Source organism: Periophthalmus magnuspinnatus, chromosome 2, assembly GCF_009829125.3.
Source record: "Periophthalmus magnuspinnatus isolate fPerMag1 chromosome 2, fPerMag1.2.pri, whole genome shotgun sequence".
In the NCBI taxonomy this organism is placed as follows: Eukaryota; Metazoa; Chordata; class Actinopteri; order Gobiiformes; family Gobiidae; genus Periophthalmus; species Periophthalmus magnuspinnatus.
In genome coordinates, this window is record NC_047127.1 from 14327904 (window position 1) to 14345214 (window position 17311).

Sequence of the window (17311 nt, forward strand, 5' to 3'; positions counted from 1 at the left end):
AGACTCACAATACAGACACAGACACACAATACAGACACAGACACACAATACAGACACAGACACACAATACAGACACAGACACACAATACAGACACATACACACAATACAGACCCAGACTCACAATATAGACACACACTCACAATACAGACTCACAATATAGACACACAATACAGACACATACAGGTAGAGGAGGTTTAACCTGTGGTGGAAGGTAAGTATGTAGTAAAGTACTGTACTTGAGTAGAATTTTTAGGTATCTGTACTTTACTTAAGTGGATACTGTTTTACTTTTACTTCTCTATATTTAAGAGCAGTATCTGTACTTTATACTCCACTGCATTTTGAACAGGACAGAAAAGTAAAGAGTACTTTTATATGATTTGAGGGGTTATTTTTACCATATTTGTAGTAACATCCTGACTAAAGTTTTCGAGTTTAAGATTTGCATTTGAGCAAACAAATATAAATACACAAATTAACAACATTGGTGTGAAATACCTTTACTTTTTACTCTTAAAGTACATTTTTAAAAACTGATACTTAAATACATTTACTTAAGTAGATTTTTTCATGTGATACTTTTACTTTTACTTGGGTACATCTGCCTCTGTATCTGTACTTTTACTTAAGTAACTCCACAGAGTACTTCATATACCACTGTTTTTTTAACTATTTGACTTGGGTTTGAGGTAACAGTAGTAACAGTAGTAATAGTAGCAGTAGTAATATGAAGTATTGAAGTTTTGACATCCCGAAATAAGTGACAGATGTTGTAATAGTGCGATAAGTTGAAACTGTAGTATTTACATTGTAGTACTAAGGATCGGTGAAGTAGTAATAGTAAAATATGTAGTTGTTGTTGTAATAGTAACACAAATTTCTAGTATATGGATGGTATGTGCCTTTAAATGAAGTATGATGTGTTAAACCGGGACGAGGGGGCCTTTTCACTCTCACACACCTATTGTCCTGAAGAAGTCGGACTGCAGGTGGCGCTGTCGTCCTGCCTCCACCAGAAATGAATCTATCAATAGTGCAGTATTACGTTATATTAAGAGTAGAAGAGTATTATATAGGCTTTTTAGGGTGTAGTGGAAGGAATTATATATTGTTTCATTTATTCGTAAAAAACATTATGTGTAATTTTTATGGTCAAGGGTCCGCCACCTGCTTGTCGCCATGGAGATGTCATTGTTTTTCATTGATTTTTCCACAATACAGTGTTAAACCTTTCTATCACTATGGAGATAAGCAGGAGTCGCCGACAAGCCAAGTTACAAGTCAAATCTGTGGAGAAGCGTAAGGTATAAACCATAGACTGTATATATAAATGGACTTAGCTAACCTGCTAGCTGTCACGTTCCAAATAGCTGATCCTGAGCGCGCGTTCGACTACGCTGGCTCCAATTCACTTTATATTGAAAAACTGTGGCCCCTCTTTGTTCTTGTTAACTTTACATGATCCTGGTGTTTTTATTTTGCTATTGTGTTTGTAAATCGAGATACGAACATTAATAAGAAACAAATTGGGTGGTTTCTTTCCCCGAAATCACTCCCGCTAGCGTTAGCAACAGGTTTGATTGACAGCGTTGCTAAGCGCCTGCTCTGTGCAAAATCGGCAGTGCGAGCAGAAAGTGGCATTACCTTCAACAGCCTCGCTCCAGATTGGCTCTTTGGTTGCTATGATACTCGCGACCGAAATTCCAATTGTGCTACGTAGCTCCAGATTAACCGCTATAACTGCTAGCTAGTATCGACGAGCTTAATTTGACGGAGGCAAACGCTGTGGGTGACGTCACGCTCACTTAGTCCGGTTCTTTATACAGACTCTGCTATAAACAATATCATGCTAGCAGGATACAAGCAGATAGCAAAAAAAAAGTTCCACAGTGCAGCTTTAATTACATATATTTTGATCTCTTTTGCATCTACCTGAATTGTGTCTCTCTTCAGTTTTGTAGACCACACAGGCCACAAAACCCACTCCCTTTGACTCACTCCTCTTTCATAGCTGATAAATGCCTTCTCTCACTTCTCAGCAAATATACCATTACCTACAATGTATCACCTCGATTTAACAACTCCATTTCTTTTCCTTTCTTCTCGCAGAATACCCGAGGAGTGAGTGGCGCCCCCGCGGTGGCCGTCCGACTGCCCTGCACATAAAGGGAGGGGAAATTGAAATGAAACATGGCCGACCCCTGCTGCTTTGGGACGCAGAGTGTGTCTGGACTGTCAAACAGACGAGAGCAAACGGCGGGTGTAGAGTCAGAGGTACGACAGCCAGGCGTATCTCAAGTACATCAAGTACATGGAGGAGAGGAGTACTGTATGAGCTCTGTACAGGAACAGTAGTACTACTCTCAAGTACATGGAGGAGAGGAATGCTATTGTTTGAGCTCTGTAGAGGAACAGGAGTGACAGTAGGATGAGTAGTAATAGTAGTAGTAGAAGTAGTAGTTGAGGTAGTAGTAGAAGTAGTACCAGTAGTAATAGTAGCTGTAGCAGTAGAAGTAGTAATAGTAGTAGTAGCAGTAGCAGTAGTAGTGGTACCAGTAGTGGTAGTAGTAGAACTAGTAGTAGTAGTCGTAGTAGCAGTAGCAGCATCAGCAGTTGTAGTAAGTAATAATACTAGTAATACATTGTATACAAATATATTTCTGGTATTGGTGGATAATTTATATTTTTAATAATAATAGTAATAGTAGTATTTCCCATTATTGTTGCTGTATTAGTAGTGGTGTTAGTATTGCAAAATGTACATAGACCCATGATTACTATAGTAAGTGACCAAGTAATTTGAATGTACAACTACTACTTATACTACCACCAATTACTTCTGCTGTTGCCGCTACTACTAATACTACTACTACTATTGGCTGCCCAAACACATGACTGACCTGCATTCTCCTTTTCCTTCCTGTTATTCTGCTTTATGTGTTTAGTCTGATTATTTATGTCCTCCTTGGATTGACCCCTGCAGGCTGCCATAGAGTTTAATGAGCCGTGGTTCCAACAGCAGAAACAGCAGCTACGGTTCAAAGATCAGAGGTCAAGGGTGACTGGACAATCAATGCAGGATGGATCCGGTGGGTAAGCTAATGCCCTGTATGTTGTTGTTTTATTTACAAGCATCCACCTCCAAATTTCACTTTTCCACAGCACATACGAGGGCGAGTCAAAAGTACTGCTACTACAACTCAATGTACCACTGTACAATGTGTATGTTTTCAAAACTCTATTTGTTATGCTACATACTCAGCCAGTAACTACTACTAGTACTACTACTACTACTACTACTACTACTACTACTACTACTACTACTACTACTACTACTACTACTACTGTTACTACTACTGTTACTACTACTACTATTATTACTTTTACTACTACTGCCACCACTACTACTACTACTTTTACTATTACTATTACTACTACTACCTCTACTACTACTACTACTACTACCACTACTACTACTACTACTACTACTATTACTATTACTACCACTACTACTACTACTACTACTACTACTACTACTACTACTACTACTTCTTCTACTACCATTACCACTACTACTACTACTTTTACTATTACTATTACTACTACTACCTCTACTACTACTACTACTACCACCACTACTACTACTACTACTACTATTACTATTACTATGACTACTACTACTTCTACTACTGCTATTACTACCACCACTACTACTACTACTTCTACAACTACTAAAACAACAACTACTACTTCTCCTATGACTTTTTACGTCAGTATTCATTTCGTGATTGCAGTTGTCATGATAGCTTCAGGAGTTGTAGAACAGTAGTAAAAGAAGTAGTAGCAATTAAGGTAGTACTCATTAGCAGTAAAAATACTCTTTATATAGTAATTTGAGTAGAATAAAAGTTCATGTGATGGAAACTCTGCATTTCTCTGAACCATGGGCAGTGTTTTAACGTTACCTTAGTGATTTTAAACTGCACGTGGCGCCCCTCCTCTCAGATTACCTCCTGTGTAGAATCTTTTTGACCTCTCCCCTTCACCTTTTTTCTAAATCCATGGACCAAAACCATGTTCTCATTTTTGTTGCCAGGTGTGTGCTAATTCCTCCCTAAAATGACACGGCCTAATTCTCTTTACCAACATAAGGCGATAGCACAGATTTAGCCTAGACCTTCTGCTGCTTTTACCTCACCGTGTGCTGTCCAATGTCCCCGGAAAAGCTACAGTTATGTGTCCTCAATGTGTCACAAAGAAAAGAAAATATGGTAGACGTTTCATACTGCCTGAAAGTACTGCAAGTATTCAGTAACAGTAGTAGCAAATGATAAAACCTTCAAGGAACTCAAAGTGCTTTACATCAAGGAACCACCAACCCATTCACACATTCATACCATAGACTGTATATATAAACGGACATAGCTAACGTGCTAGCCGCCGCGATCCAGACAGGAAGTGATCACGGGCGCGTTTCTAGCTCCATCGATTCTGGCTCCAATTCACTTTCTATTGAAAAACTGTGTCCCCTCCCTGTAACAGCTGGAGTAAGCCTTGTCATTTTGGTCTTAAAATGTTTGTATTAACCCGCTCTACATGATCTTGATATTATTTATTTATTATTTATTTTGTTATTTTGTCCGTAACTCAAGCTATGAACATTAATAACAGACAAATCAGGTGCATTCTTTCTCCAAGGACACTCACTTAGTCCACTTCTTTATACAGTTTATGATTGATACACCTCACAGACAAGTAACATGGGTTAAGTGTCTTGCCCAAGGACAACACAACAGCATTTGTCTGCGGGAGCTGGAATCAGTGTATCAGTGGATCTGACCGCTCTACCAATGATGTTTATGTCGACATAAAATGTCAGAATCCACCATCTGCTCATCTCCCAGAGGACATTACAGCTTTGCCTGGAATGATCCCCAATATGGCATTAAATTTATCAGTCAAGCAGGTGACGCCACAGGGACAAGCTACAAGTCAGATCAGTAGAAAGGCGAGATGGCTCATGGAACATGATGCATGTCTTTCCAAGTTTTTTTGTTTTTTTTAATTATTGAACAAATTCAAGACACACTTGAAACCAGAAGTTTACTTACACTATAAAAAAGACACATAGTTTTTTTTTCTCTCACTGTCTGACATGGAATCAGACTAAACCTTTCCTGTTTTAGGTCAATTATGATTAACAAAATTATTTCTATTTACTAAATGCCAGAATAATGAGAGAGAGATTAGTTAATTAATCTAATCTTACACATGTACTGTTACTATTATTATGCAATTAAACAATCTGGTAAAACCCACATGATGATGGCATGTCTCTGATTGGTTTACTGACACCATTTGAGTTGAGTCATACCTGTGGATGTATTTAAAGCCACACCTGAAACACACTGCTTCTTTATGTAACATCATGAGAATGTCAAAAGAAATCAGCCAAGATATCAGAAAGAGACTGGCATAAGTCTGGTTCATCCTTGATGCAAGTTCCAGATGCCTGAAAGTGTCACGCTCATCTGTTCAAACAATTATACACAAGTTTAAACACCATGGGAATGTCCAGCCATCAGAGCACTCAGGAAGGAGACAAGTTTTGTGCCCCAGAGAACGTGCTTTGGTAAGAAATGTGCAGATCAAGCCAAGAACAAAAGCAAAGAAGTTTGCAAATGCACACACAATTTTTGGAAACAAAAATGGAACTGCCATAATGAGCATTATTACATTTGGAGGAAAAAGGAGGACGCCTGTAAGCCTGAAAACATCATCTCAACTGTGAAATACAGGGGTGGCAGCATCATGTTGTGGGGTTGTTTTGCTGCAGGAGGGACTGGTGCATTTCACAAAATAGATGCTATCAGAAAGTTAAAGCTTGGGCATAAATGAGTCTTCCAAATGAACAATGACCTGAAGCATACTATCAAACTGGTTACAAAGTGGCTTAAGGATAACAAAGTCAATATTTTAGAGTGGCCATCACAAAGCTCTGATCTCAATCCTATTGAAAATGTATGGGAAGACCTGAAAAGGCCCGTGTGAACAAAACGGCCCCAAACTTGGCTCAGTTACACCAGTTCTGTCAGGAGGAATGTGAGACGTCTGTGGAAGGATATCCACAACATCTGACCCAAGTCATACAGTTTAAAGGCAATAAAACATCTGAATTTGAAGAAAGTCATGGCAAATTCCCTAAAAAAACCCTTCTCTCATTATTCTGGCATTTAGCAAATAAAAATAATTTTGGTAATCCTGATTGACGTAAAACATGGTATATGTAAACTGTAAATAGTGTAACATTCTAGACAAACCAATATAAAATCTCCATTCGTAAAAGTAAGTGCTGATATGTTTATTCGGATTTTGTGAATATACTCCCGTCGTCAAGGCAACCCTTTTTGGCATCCTTTATTTACTCTAGCATATGTTGTTTCTCTCCAGGAAGTAAACTGTGACTATAAATCAGCACCAATGCATGTGCTAAACCGTTAAAGGTGTGATATCTACACGCCTGGAGATATAGTCTGCTTGTTTTGTGTTACTTCCTGTTTTTTTCATCACAAACAAAAGTGTAAAGATGGAGGATGCAACTTCACACGAGAGAGAAAGCATTGAAAAGAATAAAAATGACTTTGGTAGTATTCTGTGTGAAATAAACAATGGATTGTGAAGGAGCTAGCAACGCTGCACATATTAGCATTGTACTGTTATGACACTGGCCAAAGTTACACCTATTTTTAAAAGTTTTACTAGTCTGCTATGTTGACACGGCTGTACTTCCCAAGAGAACAATTACAACAAAAATATAAAAAAATAAAAGAAATCTAAATCAATATGGGGAAAAAACATATATTTTACAAAAATACAAAGCAGTTATGAAAATAAAGATTTACAGACAGACTTAAAAACAAAACATAAGGAACACACACACTCTCTCACACTCACCCCCCTCTTTCACTCTCTTCTCTCTTCCACACGCACGCACACACACACACTCTCTCTCTCTCCCTTCTATCTTTCTCTCTCTCTCACTCTCTCTTCTCTCTCCTTCACACATTCTCTCTCTTCCCTCTTTCCTCTCTCTCCTATCTCACCTCTTTCTGTCACATTCTCTTCTTTCTCTTTCCTCTCTCACTTCTATTTCCTCTCTCTTTTCTTTCTCTCCTCCCACCTCTCTCTCTCACCTCTCTCCTCTTTCTCCCACACACTCTCTCTTGTGTCTCTCTCTCGTCTTTCTCTCTCTCACACTCTCACCTCTCTCTTTCCTCTCTCCCCTCTTTCTCTCACCTCTCTCTCTTCTCTGGCTTTCCTCACTCTCTCTCTTCTCTCTCTTGTCTCTCTCCTCTCTTCTGTCTTTCCTCACTCTCTTCTCTCTTGTCTCTCTTTCCTCTCTCTCTTCTCTCTCTCCTCCTCTCTTCCCCCCTCTTCTCTCTCTTGTCTCTCTCTCTCTCCTTTCTCGTGTCTCTCTTTCCTCTCTCTTCTCTTTTGTCTCTCTCTCCTCTCCATTTCCCCCCTCTCTCTTTCTCTCTTCTCCCTCTTGTCGCTCTTTCCTCTCTCTCTCTCTTGTCTCTCTCTCTCCTCTCTCTCCCCCCTCTCTTCTCTTTTGTCTCTCTCTTCTCTCTCGTGTCTCTCTTTCCTCTCTCTCTCCTCTCTCTCTCTCTTCTCTCTCGTGTCTCTCTTTCCTCTCTCTCTCTCCTCTCTCTTGTCTCTTTCCTCTCTCTCTTATCTCTCTTGTCTCTCTTTCTTCTCTCTCTTGTCTCTCTTTCCTCTCTCTCTCTTCTCTCTCTTGTCTCTCTTTCCTCTCTCTCTTCTCTCTTGTATCTCTTTCCTCTCTCTCTTCTCTCTTGTATCTCTTTCCTCTCTCTCCTCTCTCTTTCCTCTCTCTCTTCGCTCTTGTATCTCTTTCCTCTCTCTCTTCTCTCTTGTATCTCTTTCCTCTCTCTCCTCTCTCTTTCCTCTCTCTCTTCTCTCTTGTCTCTCTCTCTTCTCTCTTGTCTCTCTTTCCTCTCTCTCTCTCTTCTCTCTTGTCTCTCTTTCCTCTCTCTCTCTCTCTTCTCTCTTGTCTCTCTTTCCTCTCTCTCTCTCTCTCTCTCTCTTCTCTCTTGTCTCTCTTTCCTCTCTCTCTCCTCTCTCTTGTCTATCTTTCCTCTCTCTCTCTTGTCTCTCTTTCCTCTCTCTCTTCTCTCTTGTATCTCTTTCCTCTCTCTCTTCTCTCTTGTATCTCTTTCCTCTCTCTCTTCTCTTTTGTATCTCTTTCCTCTCTCTCTTCTCTCTTGTATCTCTTTCCTCTCTCTCTCTTGTCTCTCTTTCCTCTCTCTCTTCTCTCTTGTCTCTCTTTCCTCTCTCTCTCCTCTCTCTTTCCCCCTCTCTCTACTCTCTCTTGTCTCTCTTTCCTCTCTCTCTCTTCTCCCTTGTCTCTCTTTCCTCTCTCTCTCCTCTCTCTTGTCTCTCTTTCCTCTCTCTCTCTTCTCCCTTGTCTCTCTTTCCTCTCTCTCTCTGTCTTGACTGTGAGCTGAATTTGATTTCCGCCTCATAAGTCTCTCCATAATGTGATATCCCTGCACTAAATTGCAGAGATAACCTTTATCAGAGTAGAGGTGAAGACCAGAATTACTGAGCGCTTATTCCACTGGCAGCGGAGAAAAACAGGAGGAGAAGGTTTACGGAGGGACGGGGGAGTGGACCGTCTGTTTGGACACAATACACACGGAAGAGCGCAAAAGTACAGACAGGTGAGGGCAGGTGACGGCGAGATTTTAAGAGTACCTTTACTTCAAGATAATATTACTGAAGTAGAAGTACAATGGTCTAAGAAATCTCAAGTAAGAGTAATTGTTAATGTCTTGTAGTAGCCAATTTTCAATGCACAGGCCACAAAACAAAACAAAAAACTAAACACAAATCTTCAAATCATTTTATACTGTTAAGATAAAATGTGTCAACTGTAGACTTACTCACAGTGGGATGAGGAACCAAAACAAGAACTGTCAAATACTCGAGCTTAAGTAAAAGTACAGTCTTTTAAAACCACTCTGAGAAGCACCATTTCATTCAAAACATAGACTGTATATACTGTATAAATGGACATAGCTAACGTCTTAGCCGTTGCGTTCCAAATAAGAACTGATCATAGGCGTGCTTCCATCTCCATCGACTCTGGCTCCGATTCACTTTCTATTGAAAAACTGTGTCCCCTCTCTCTGTAACCGCTGCTGTCAGACTCATCATTTTGGTCTTAAAATGTTCGTATTAACCCACTCTACGTAATCCTGGTGTTTTTATTTATAATATTATGTCCATAAATCAAGATATGAACATTAATAACTGACAAATCATATGACTTCTTCCCGCTAGCGTTAGCAACAGGTTTGAGTGACAGCGTTGCTAAGCGCTCGCTCCCTGAAAAAAAACAGTGTTGTGTGGACGAAAAAGGCCTCGGTCACGATTGGCTCTTTGGTTGCTATGATACTCACTTTATGTCTTTATGTCCTTGGGCAATACACTTAAACCATCCGGTATATGGCGAGATTAAAATGGCGCTTTGACACCTCCATGTGGCACTCGAAGCACGTAACATGAGTGAACCACTTACCCATTCACTATCACGCGTGTACACGATTGTATGCAGATTCTGGAGGCAAGGGACGTGACGTGTCTTGCCCACGGAAACAGCAACAATATGCACAACGAGCCTGTGAGTCAGTTTGGGAATACTCTATCAACTCAGAGATTATCCAGAATTTTTAGCGTACAAGATTGTGCGATAAACAGCCATATACTAGGAAATCTTAAGTGTCCAGTTAGTAAGACTCCACCCATTTTTAGCCCATCAACCAATCACAGTTATGGTAAACAGTCACATGTTTATATAGCACTTTTCCACTTTCAAGGCACTCAAAGGTCTTTACCTCGAGGAACTGCTCACCTATTCACACACACAGACACCAGGGTCAAGGTGGGTTAAGTGTCTTGCCCAAGGACACAGGAACAGCAGTCATCTGTGGGAGCTGAAATCGCACCGCCAACCTGTGGCTCAGTGAATCCAACAGTTATACCAATGATGTTTACGTCAAGACCGGGATTCGAACCGCCAACCTTCAGATCAGTAGACAAACGCTCTACCAACCATTGTTTCTTATTGTCCGATGTCTATTTCGTTAATTTGTCCAATCACAATCAATATTTGTTTGCGAGGCCCACCCCCTTTTTTATAGAGTTTGAAAAGCTATTTGTAAGACACTAAACAAGTTGTTTTACTAACGAGACTAGCGAAATTGTTGTGCTGAATTCGTCCTCAGATAATCACAAATACCGCTCTTCTGTTTTTTATAAGCTGCTAATTGAGCCATTCCTGATTTAATTGCTAGTTTAAAAGCTAAGAATGGATTTTGAACACACTATTGTCTCCCAAGCAGTTCTTCTGAGCACCTTGCTGATTTGCAATTACACATGTGGGATTTTTACATTTCCTTTGGCTAATTATTGACTTAAAGGAGTATTGCGCAAGTTACCGAGATTCTGTACTAGTGTGCCACATCTGGCGTGAAGTGGAACTGCAGCTGGAATTATGTGCATGTTTGTACGAGCACGAACCAAACGACTCTCAAAGACATATTTTCGGCTTTCCTCTACAGAAACAACTTGATCATCTTCGATTAATTTTGATTACATTAAGCTGGTAAACTTCTGAGTCCCTTTACAAACAAATAAAAAAGTAACATCCAGTAATATAATAATACATGTCCTTGCGTCAAGTGGAGGACTTTAAGTATTTCAGGATCTTGTTCACGAGGAAGAAGGGGAAGACCCAGAACACGCTGGATGGACTACGTCTCTCGGCTGGCCTGGGAATGCCTTGGGGTCCCACCAGAGGAGCTGGAAGACGTGTCTGAGGTGAGAGAAGTCTCAGAGTCCCTGCTTTGACTGCTACCCCCGCGACCTGGCCCCAGATAAGAGGAAGAAAATGGATGGATGTTCTTGTTATCGGATTTGGTCAGTGGTCACATTTTTATATAGCACTTTTCCACCTTCAAGGCACTCAAAGAACTTTACATCAGTGAACTTAAGCTTTACACTCATTCACACACATACATACACCAGCATACACAGACACTGGGGGTGAGGTGGGTTAAGTGTCTTGCCCAAGGACACAATGCCAGAATTCATCTGTGGGAGCTGGAATCGCACCACCAACCTGTGGGTCGATGGATCTGACTGCTTAACCAATGATGTTCATGTCAAACTGCCGACGTTTGGATCAGTGGGCAAATGCTCTACCGACTGAGCTCCGCCCCTGGATTTCTCTCAGGCATGACGCAGACACAGCAGTAATCAGATTTAATCGTGATTTCTCTTGTTAACTGACTTTGTCTTGCCATGAAAACGTACCCATTTATACTTAAAATCCATTGTAATTATCGTTGACACTTTTTGTGTTGTTTGAATGTCTTACCTCACTGGCGTGGCTTAGCTGTAAACATCCCAACTATCTATTATTTGCAAAATTGTCAGTTTTTGCATAATAGAAAAACAACACATAAACAAATGTCCTGGTTTAACTGTTGCCCTATTATCCTAATAGCTTCACACTGTGCTCGGGATGGGACCAAGTTTCCTCATTTCCGATGCTATATAGATAATCAAACGCTTATTATCTCGCGAGGTGCATCTGCATTCACAGCCTAATCAAGCCACTTTGAAAGCTCTCTGAAAAGATCTATGTTATGCAAGAACCTGTTCCCCATTCGGGTGCAATCATGCTGATTTCCAAACCTTTTATGCTGGCATCATTAAGAGGTCCAGAGGAGAATGTATGGAAGTTCATCGTCAGATAATGCTGCAGCTAAAATGACTGGTAATTGGCTCAAATAGACGGGAGATCAGGTATTTGAAACATTAGAGGCAATCTGACTTGTGCTATGGCCACAGGTGAAAGCATATATGTGCTTTTCTTGCGTAAAACGTATGAATAATTATGAATTATTATGAATTATAAATTATGAAAACTATTTTATAACTATTAACTATTTATAAACTTGCCTTTATAAACTAGCGCATAGTGAATCTTCTGTAACTTTCTATTTTTGCCTAAAACTTTAAACGTCTAACCAAGATTGTGATGCCAAATATGAAATACAGTGGTCCCTCGCTATATCGCGGTTCACCTTTCACGGTCTCGCTGTTTCGCAGATTTTTTGTGTGTAATTTTACATGCTTTTTACAGTGTATGATCGTGCATTGTGTTCTGCGTCCTGATTGGCTGTTGGACTGTAGACCATTGTCCATCAGTCTCCTCTGTGCCGTGTCTCCTGTACAGTACAGAAGGTGTTCAGACAAATTTACATAAATGTTGGATCGCAGTGTGACTCTGAAGTGCTGTATGTTTGTGAGTTTTCTCCCAGACAAAACCCACAATGTCGATGAAACGTTCTGCACTGACAAAGGCGCCTACGAAGGTTTGAACTTTGAGAGTCTTTAAACAAGAGAGAAATGTGAGAAAATGTTAATGCCTGTGTGAGAAAAGCGTATAAAGTGTGTGGTGAGGGGTTTTACAGCTGCAAAACATATAGAATCGTAAGTCGTAAAAAATAAAGCTGAAACTTTGCCGATTTTGCCTATTGCGGGTTATTTTTAGAACATAACCTCCGCAATAAACGAGGGACCACTGTATTACAATTTAGCAAAACTGGAATTGCTAGCATGTCCTCTATAATGCCACTGGGATAAAGAAAGTTGTAGTTAGCTTTATTCACAGTGGGTTTCAGTAATCCTCTGTAAAAACTCCAGACTCATTTGAAGGATTTCTGCTGTCAAATCGTGTTCATTACAACTGCGTGCAAGTGAGTCAACAGGGGGGGTAAAGAGTTCTGTTGTCCCGGGCCACAGGGCCTTAGGTGGCCCAGAATTGCACCCTCTTCATATTAATTTACATCAGATAAGAGCACATGTGAGGTTTCTTGACCTGGAGCCCAAAATTTCTGTCGATGGCCCTATTACATCTAGACATGTTTCTCATTACCTAGTTTCAGTTGTTTTCTGCATGGTAATACCACCTGCTGCCAGTAGATGGAGAGATGCTACATCAGATCATAGTATGGCGAGCAGTAAAGCTGTGAAAGTCTTTTTTTTAATCATGAAATGACAAAGCAGAGGTATTAAAGAGCATTTTTTTAAAGCTAATAACAATATAAACAAGGCACTGATATTTGTTTTTTAAAGTTAGCTGTTGACATTGGTGAAAATTGGACATTCGATCTATTTAAAAAGATGCTATATTTCTCTTCCTCTCTCAAGATTAGTTGAGTCATCTTCTTTCAACACCTACGCCATGTGGACTGGCCTTGTGCATAGGACGAAACTGAATATTTAAATAAGAGAAAGATTGACACATGTTGCCGTTAGTTTTGAAATTTGTCACGGTTTAATGCAAAAATGAAATCTGCCATCTGTAATCAAAGTGCCGGGTGATATTAAAGCAAATATAAGACAAATAAGAAGGGCATCTGAGGTAAAATACATAGTAAGTAAAATGTACCCAAAGCTTCACACAGTAGATTGTAAAAGGGGAAAAGAATACAGATAATTGTTGCCAGGTAGTATTGCTGAGGCTAATAGAAGTGCAAGTGGTAATGATTTCTATTGGATTAAAGACAAATGGGCTTCACTGATTACAACAATTAACCAATCTTCTTTCTTCTTCTTCTTCTTCTTCTTCTTCTTCTTCTTCTTCTTCTTCTTCTTCTTCTTCTTCTTCTTCTTCTTATTATTATTATTATTATTATTATTATTATTATTATTATTATTATTATTATTTATTTCCCACTTTCTGTTACCTATTTCATTTTTGGTTATTATTATTATTTTAATTTATTCTGCTGCAGTACATCCAGAACACTGCTGCTCAGGTCCTGACTAGAGCCAGGAAGTACTTCACACATGTGTCCTGTGCTCAGGTCTCTGGCTCCTGTGGCTCAGAGAATAGACTTTACAGCAGCTCTGTTTGTGAACAAGTGTCTCCATGGACCAGCACCAAAGAACATCTCCCACATGTTAGAGCCACATGAACCATCTCACACTCTGAGGACTTCAGGGACCGGCCTCCTGCTGGTCCCAGAGTCAGGACTAAACATGAGGAATCGGCGTTTCAGTTTTATGCAGCTAAAACCTGAAACAGTTTTCCTGAAGGTGTGAGACAGGCCTCTACTTTGACAATGTTTAAATCCAGGCTCAAAATGGATCTGTTTAGCTACAGTTTATTCTGCCTCTTTTAATGTTAATTTTATGATGATTATTTATGTTTTGATTTGTTGTATTGTGATTTTAATGTCTTTCTTATTCTTAAAGCATTTTGAATTACCTTGTGCTATACAAATAAACTTGCCTTGCCTATTCATTTACTGGCATTATATTGTTTGTCTTCTCTGGATTTGTGTTTTTTTCCCTATATACATTCTCTATATATTCTTTTCTCACTTACAAATTACTAAATGGTAAATGGTCACATTTTTCTATAGCTCATTTTTCTTCTCCACCTTACTTCCTCCAAAACCACGCAAATATCACACATAAACACACACACACAAACACAAATTTGTCACATATAATTGTACCATAAATAACTGTTTTATCTACAAACCTTATGTCACAAAGTTATGTCTTGTTGTCTTATTACCACTTGTCACCGCTGTATATGTGCATAAAAAAATGTATTTTGAAATAAATAATTTTAACTTGTACGAAGTAAGTAGTAGTAAAAGCTGTAGTAGAAGTATTGTAGTATTGGACTAAAATTGTTTTATTAGGTATATTTATGAATTATTTACAAAAAGAAAAAAAAAGTAAATGTCAAACTGTATCAGAAATCTTTATTTTTATTTATGTTACATTAGCTGAGGTGAAAAATATATGCTTATATGAGTGTTATGAATTCTCCTCTGGCTCATAATGTTTACAGTTCTGACAGTATATATCCCCATGTCGAAAACTGCCCTTAATTATGCATTCCTTTAGCCATAAGGCATAATGTGTATTCCCCTGATCTATAAATATTCAAAACACATTCGAATTTCAACCAGAAATCTAGAGAAATCTGCTCCATCAGTAAACAGAGCTATCTTTAGTATAAGCACAGGCTATTTCAAATGGAAACTGGACTTTTTAGTCATATTTGTCATCGTATTCACCTGATGCCGTGGGCGCCGCCGTCGTCATTCGTGTTGTATTATTTAGCATGGGGCTGCCGATCTTGACAGCAAATAAGTTCTAAATGGACTACAGAGCTGTTTTAAAGCCTCAAAACAGAACATAGAACATTTTACACAAATAAACCTACTTTATATCACATTTTGGAGGCAAAACCTTTTTCAAATTCTCTATTGAAATGAATGCGATCAACCAGAAGTGACACCACAAAGAAGCATTTAAAGGCAAAAGTGGGCAGGGCAGAATAAGGCAAATAAGTAGCCAATGAACAAAAGCAGAGAATTGAACTCACAACCTGTTTGACTGCAAGCAACAGCAACCAGGCAGCTAACCTCAAAACAGAAATGTAATTTTCACTGTCAAATCATGTTCATTACCTCTGCATGTTAACATTAACATCTCCAGACATGTTCGCATTACCTAGTTTAATTGTTTTCCGCATGGTAATACCGCCTGTTGCCAGTAGATGGTGAGCTACACCAGATCAAAGTAAAAGAAGCACTGAATCTGTGATAGTCTTTTTAAAAATTTGCCCTCCTCTGACCTTGCCTTGCTTCTGTGAGTCTACCTTAGGGCAACTGTGAATATAAAAGTAATATTAGTTATTTATATGTATTAAATGTAGGTAGTGCTAGTCGCAGTAACAACAAAATGTACTTTCACCATTTTGTTGAGCACTTTTACTTCTACTACTGCATGTAAAACTGGCTTACTGCACAGTAGCATCAAGGTTAACCACTCTGCCACAGCCTCATAGGTCTATTTTCTTTATACCTTTTGCAGCATGATCCAAGCTAACTAGCAATACACGTTTGTCCTCTGAAAACGATTAACGTGAGGTCACTTGAGGCTAAAACCGATTTTGTCAACACTACGAAAAACACATTTTTATTTTCACCAAAAATGCCTTCTTTGAGACTATCATTGCTCATTACCTCTTTCTCTCTCCTCTTTCATTTCCCACTCTATCTGACATGTCACTGAACGCAAGAGGGGATCTTAATGTTGTGGGGATAGGCCAGGATGCAGCCCACATACTAAACAGAAGCTTTGGAGTGAGCTAGCAATCTCTTCTAGTGGCTAACGTGAGGAGACTGGGGAGCAGGGGCGTTGCATAATCGCTATAGACTGGTTTTGGCAAAGGGGAAACCAGGAGAAGACAGCTCCCAAAATGGCACTTGGATGGGATTAAAGTTAAAATTTTTGAATGCTGCGGAAAGTTATTGGAATTTGATTTGCAAGTTTTGTTTTGGACTGTTCAGAGAATTTCTTTAAGCTCATGGCAGTTTCCAATAAATTGTTGGATTTGTCATTTAAGTTCAGTATTTATTATACTCTGCCTGGCCAAAAAAAAGTCGCCAACCAGATTTAACTAAGCAAATATGTTGTGGTTGCTGCAGTCGGTCAGGTCTAGGTTCAGCAACAGTCGGTGCTCAAAGAATGAGGTCAGCTGACACCTGAATATACTGAATGACCAGGTTATTCCATCAATGGATTTGTTCTTCCCTGATGGCACGGGCATATTCCAAGATGACAATGCCAGGATTCATCGGGCTCAAATTGTGACTGAGTGGTTCAGGAGGATGAGACATCATTTTCACACATGGATTGTCCACCACAGAGTCCAGACCTTAACCCCATTGAGAATCTTTGGGATGTGCTGGAGAAGGCTTTGTGCAGCGTCAGACTCTACCATCATCAATGCAACATCTTGGTGAAAAATGAATGCAACACTGTATGCCGTAATCGAAGCTAAAGGCGGTCCAACCTAATATTAGAGTGTGTGACCTTTTTTTTTTGGTGGCAACTTTTTTTTTGGCCAGGCAGTGTATTTCCACTTTCAAATCGTGTTCATTACCACTTCCAATAATATGCCTAGACATGTTTCTCATTACCTAGTTTGAGTTGTTTCCCCCATGGTAATACAATCTTGTTTAAAATTATGGCCATTTCGAATACATTCTTTGATTTGTCATTTTGACCTTTTCAAGTGGTAAAATACAGTATTAATTATGCAAAAAATAAAATAAAATAAAACAAAAGACATAACCAAACTTGGCTTTTGTAAACATAGTGATACAAACCATAGTGAAGCTCCTT

General features: G+C 39.3%; 1 protein-coding gene across 1 annotated transcript in view; it reads left to right on the forward strand.

The window, feature by feature from the left end:
* ndfip2 (Nedd4 family interacting protein 2) overlaps positions 1-8540 on the forward strand; it is a 70318-nt gene extending 61778 nt beyond the window's left edge. Inside the window, exon 8 of the mRNA XM_055226438.1 lies at positions 8531-8540. The gene's annotated coding sequence lies outside the window, so the exon portion shown is untranslated. The remainder of the gene's footprint in view (positions 1-8530) is intronic.
* The last annotated feature ends 8771 nt before the right edge of the window (positions 8541-17311 follow it).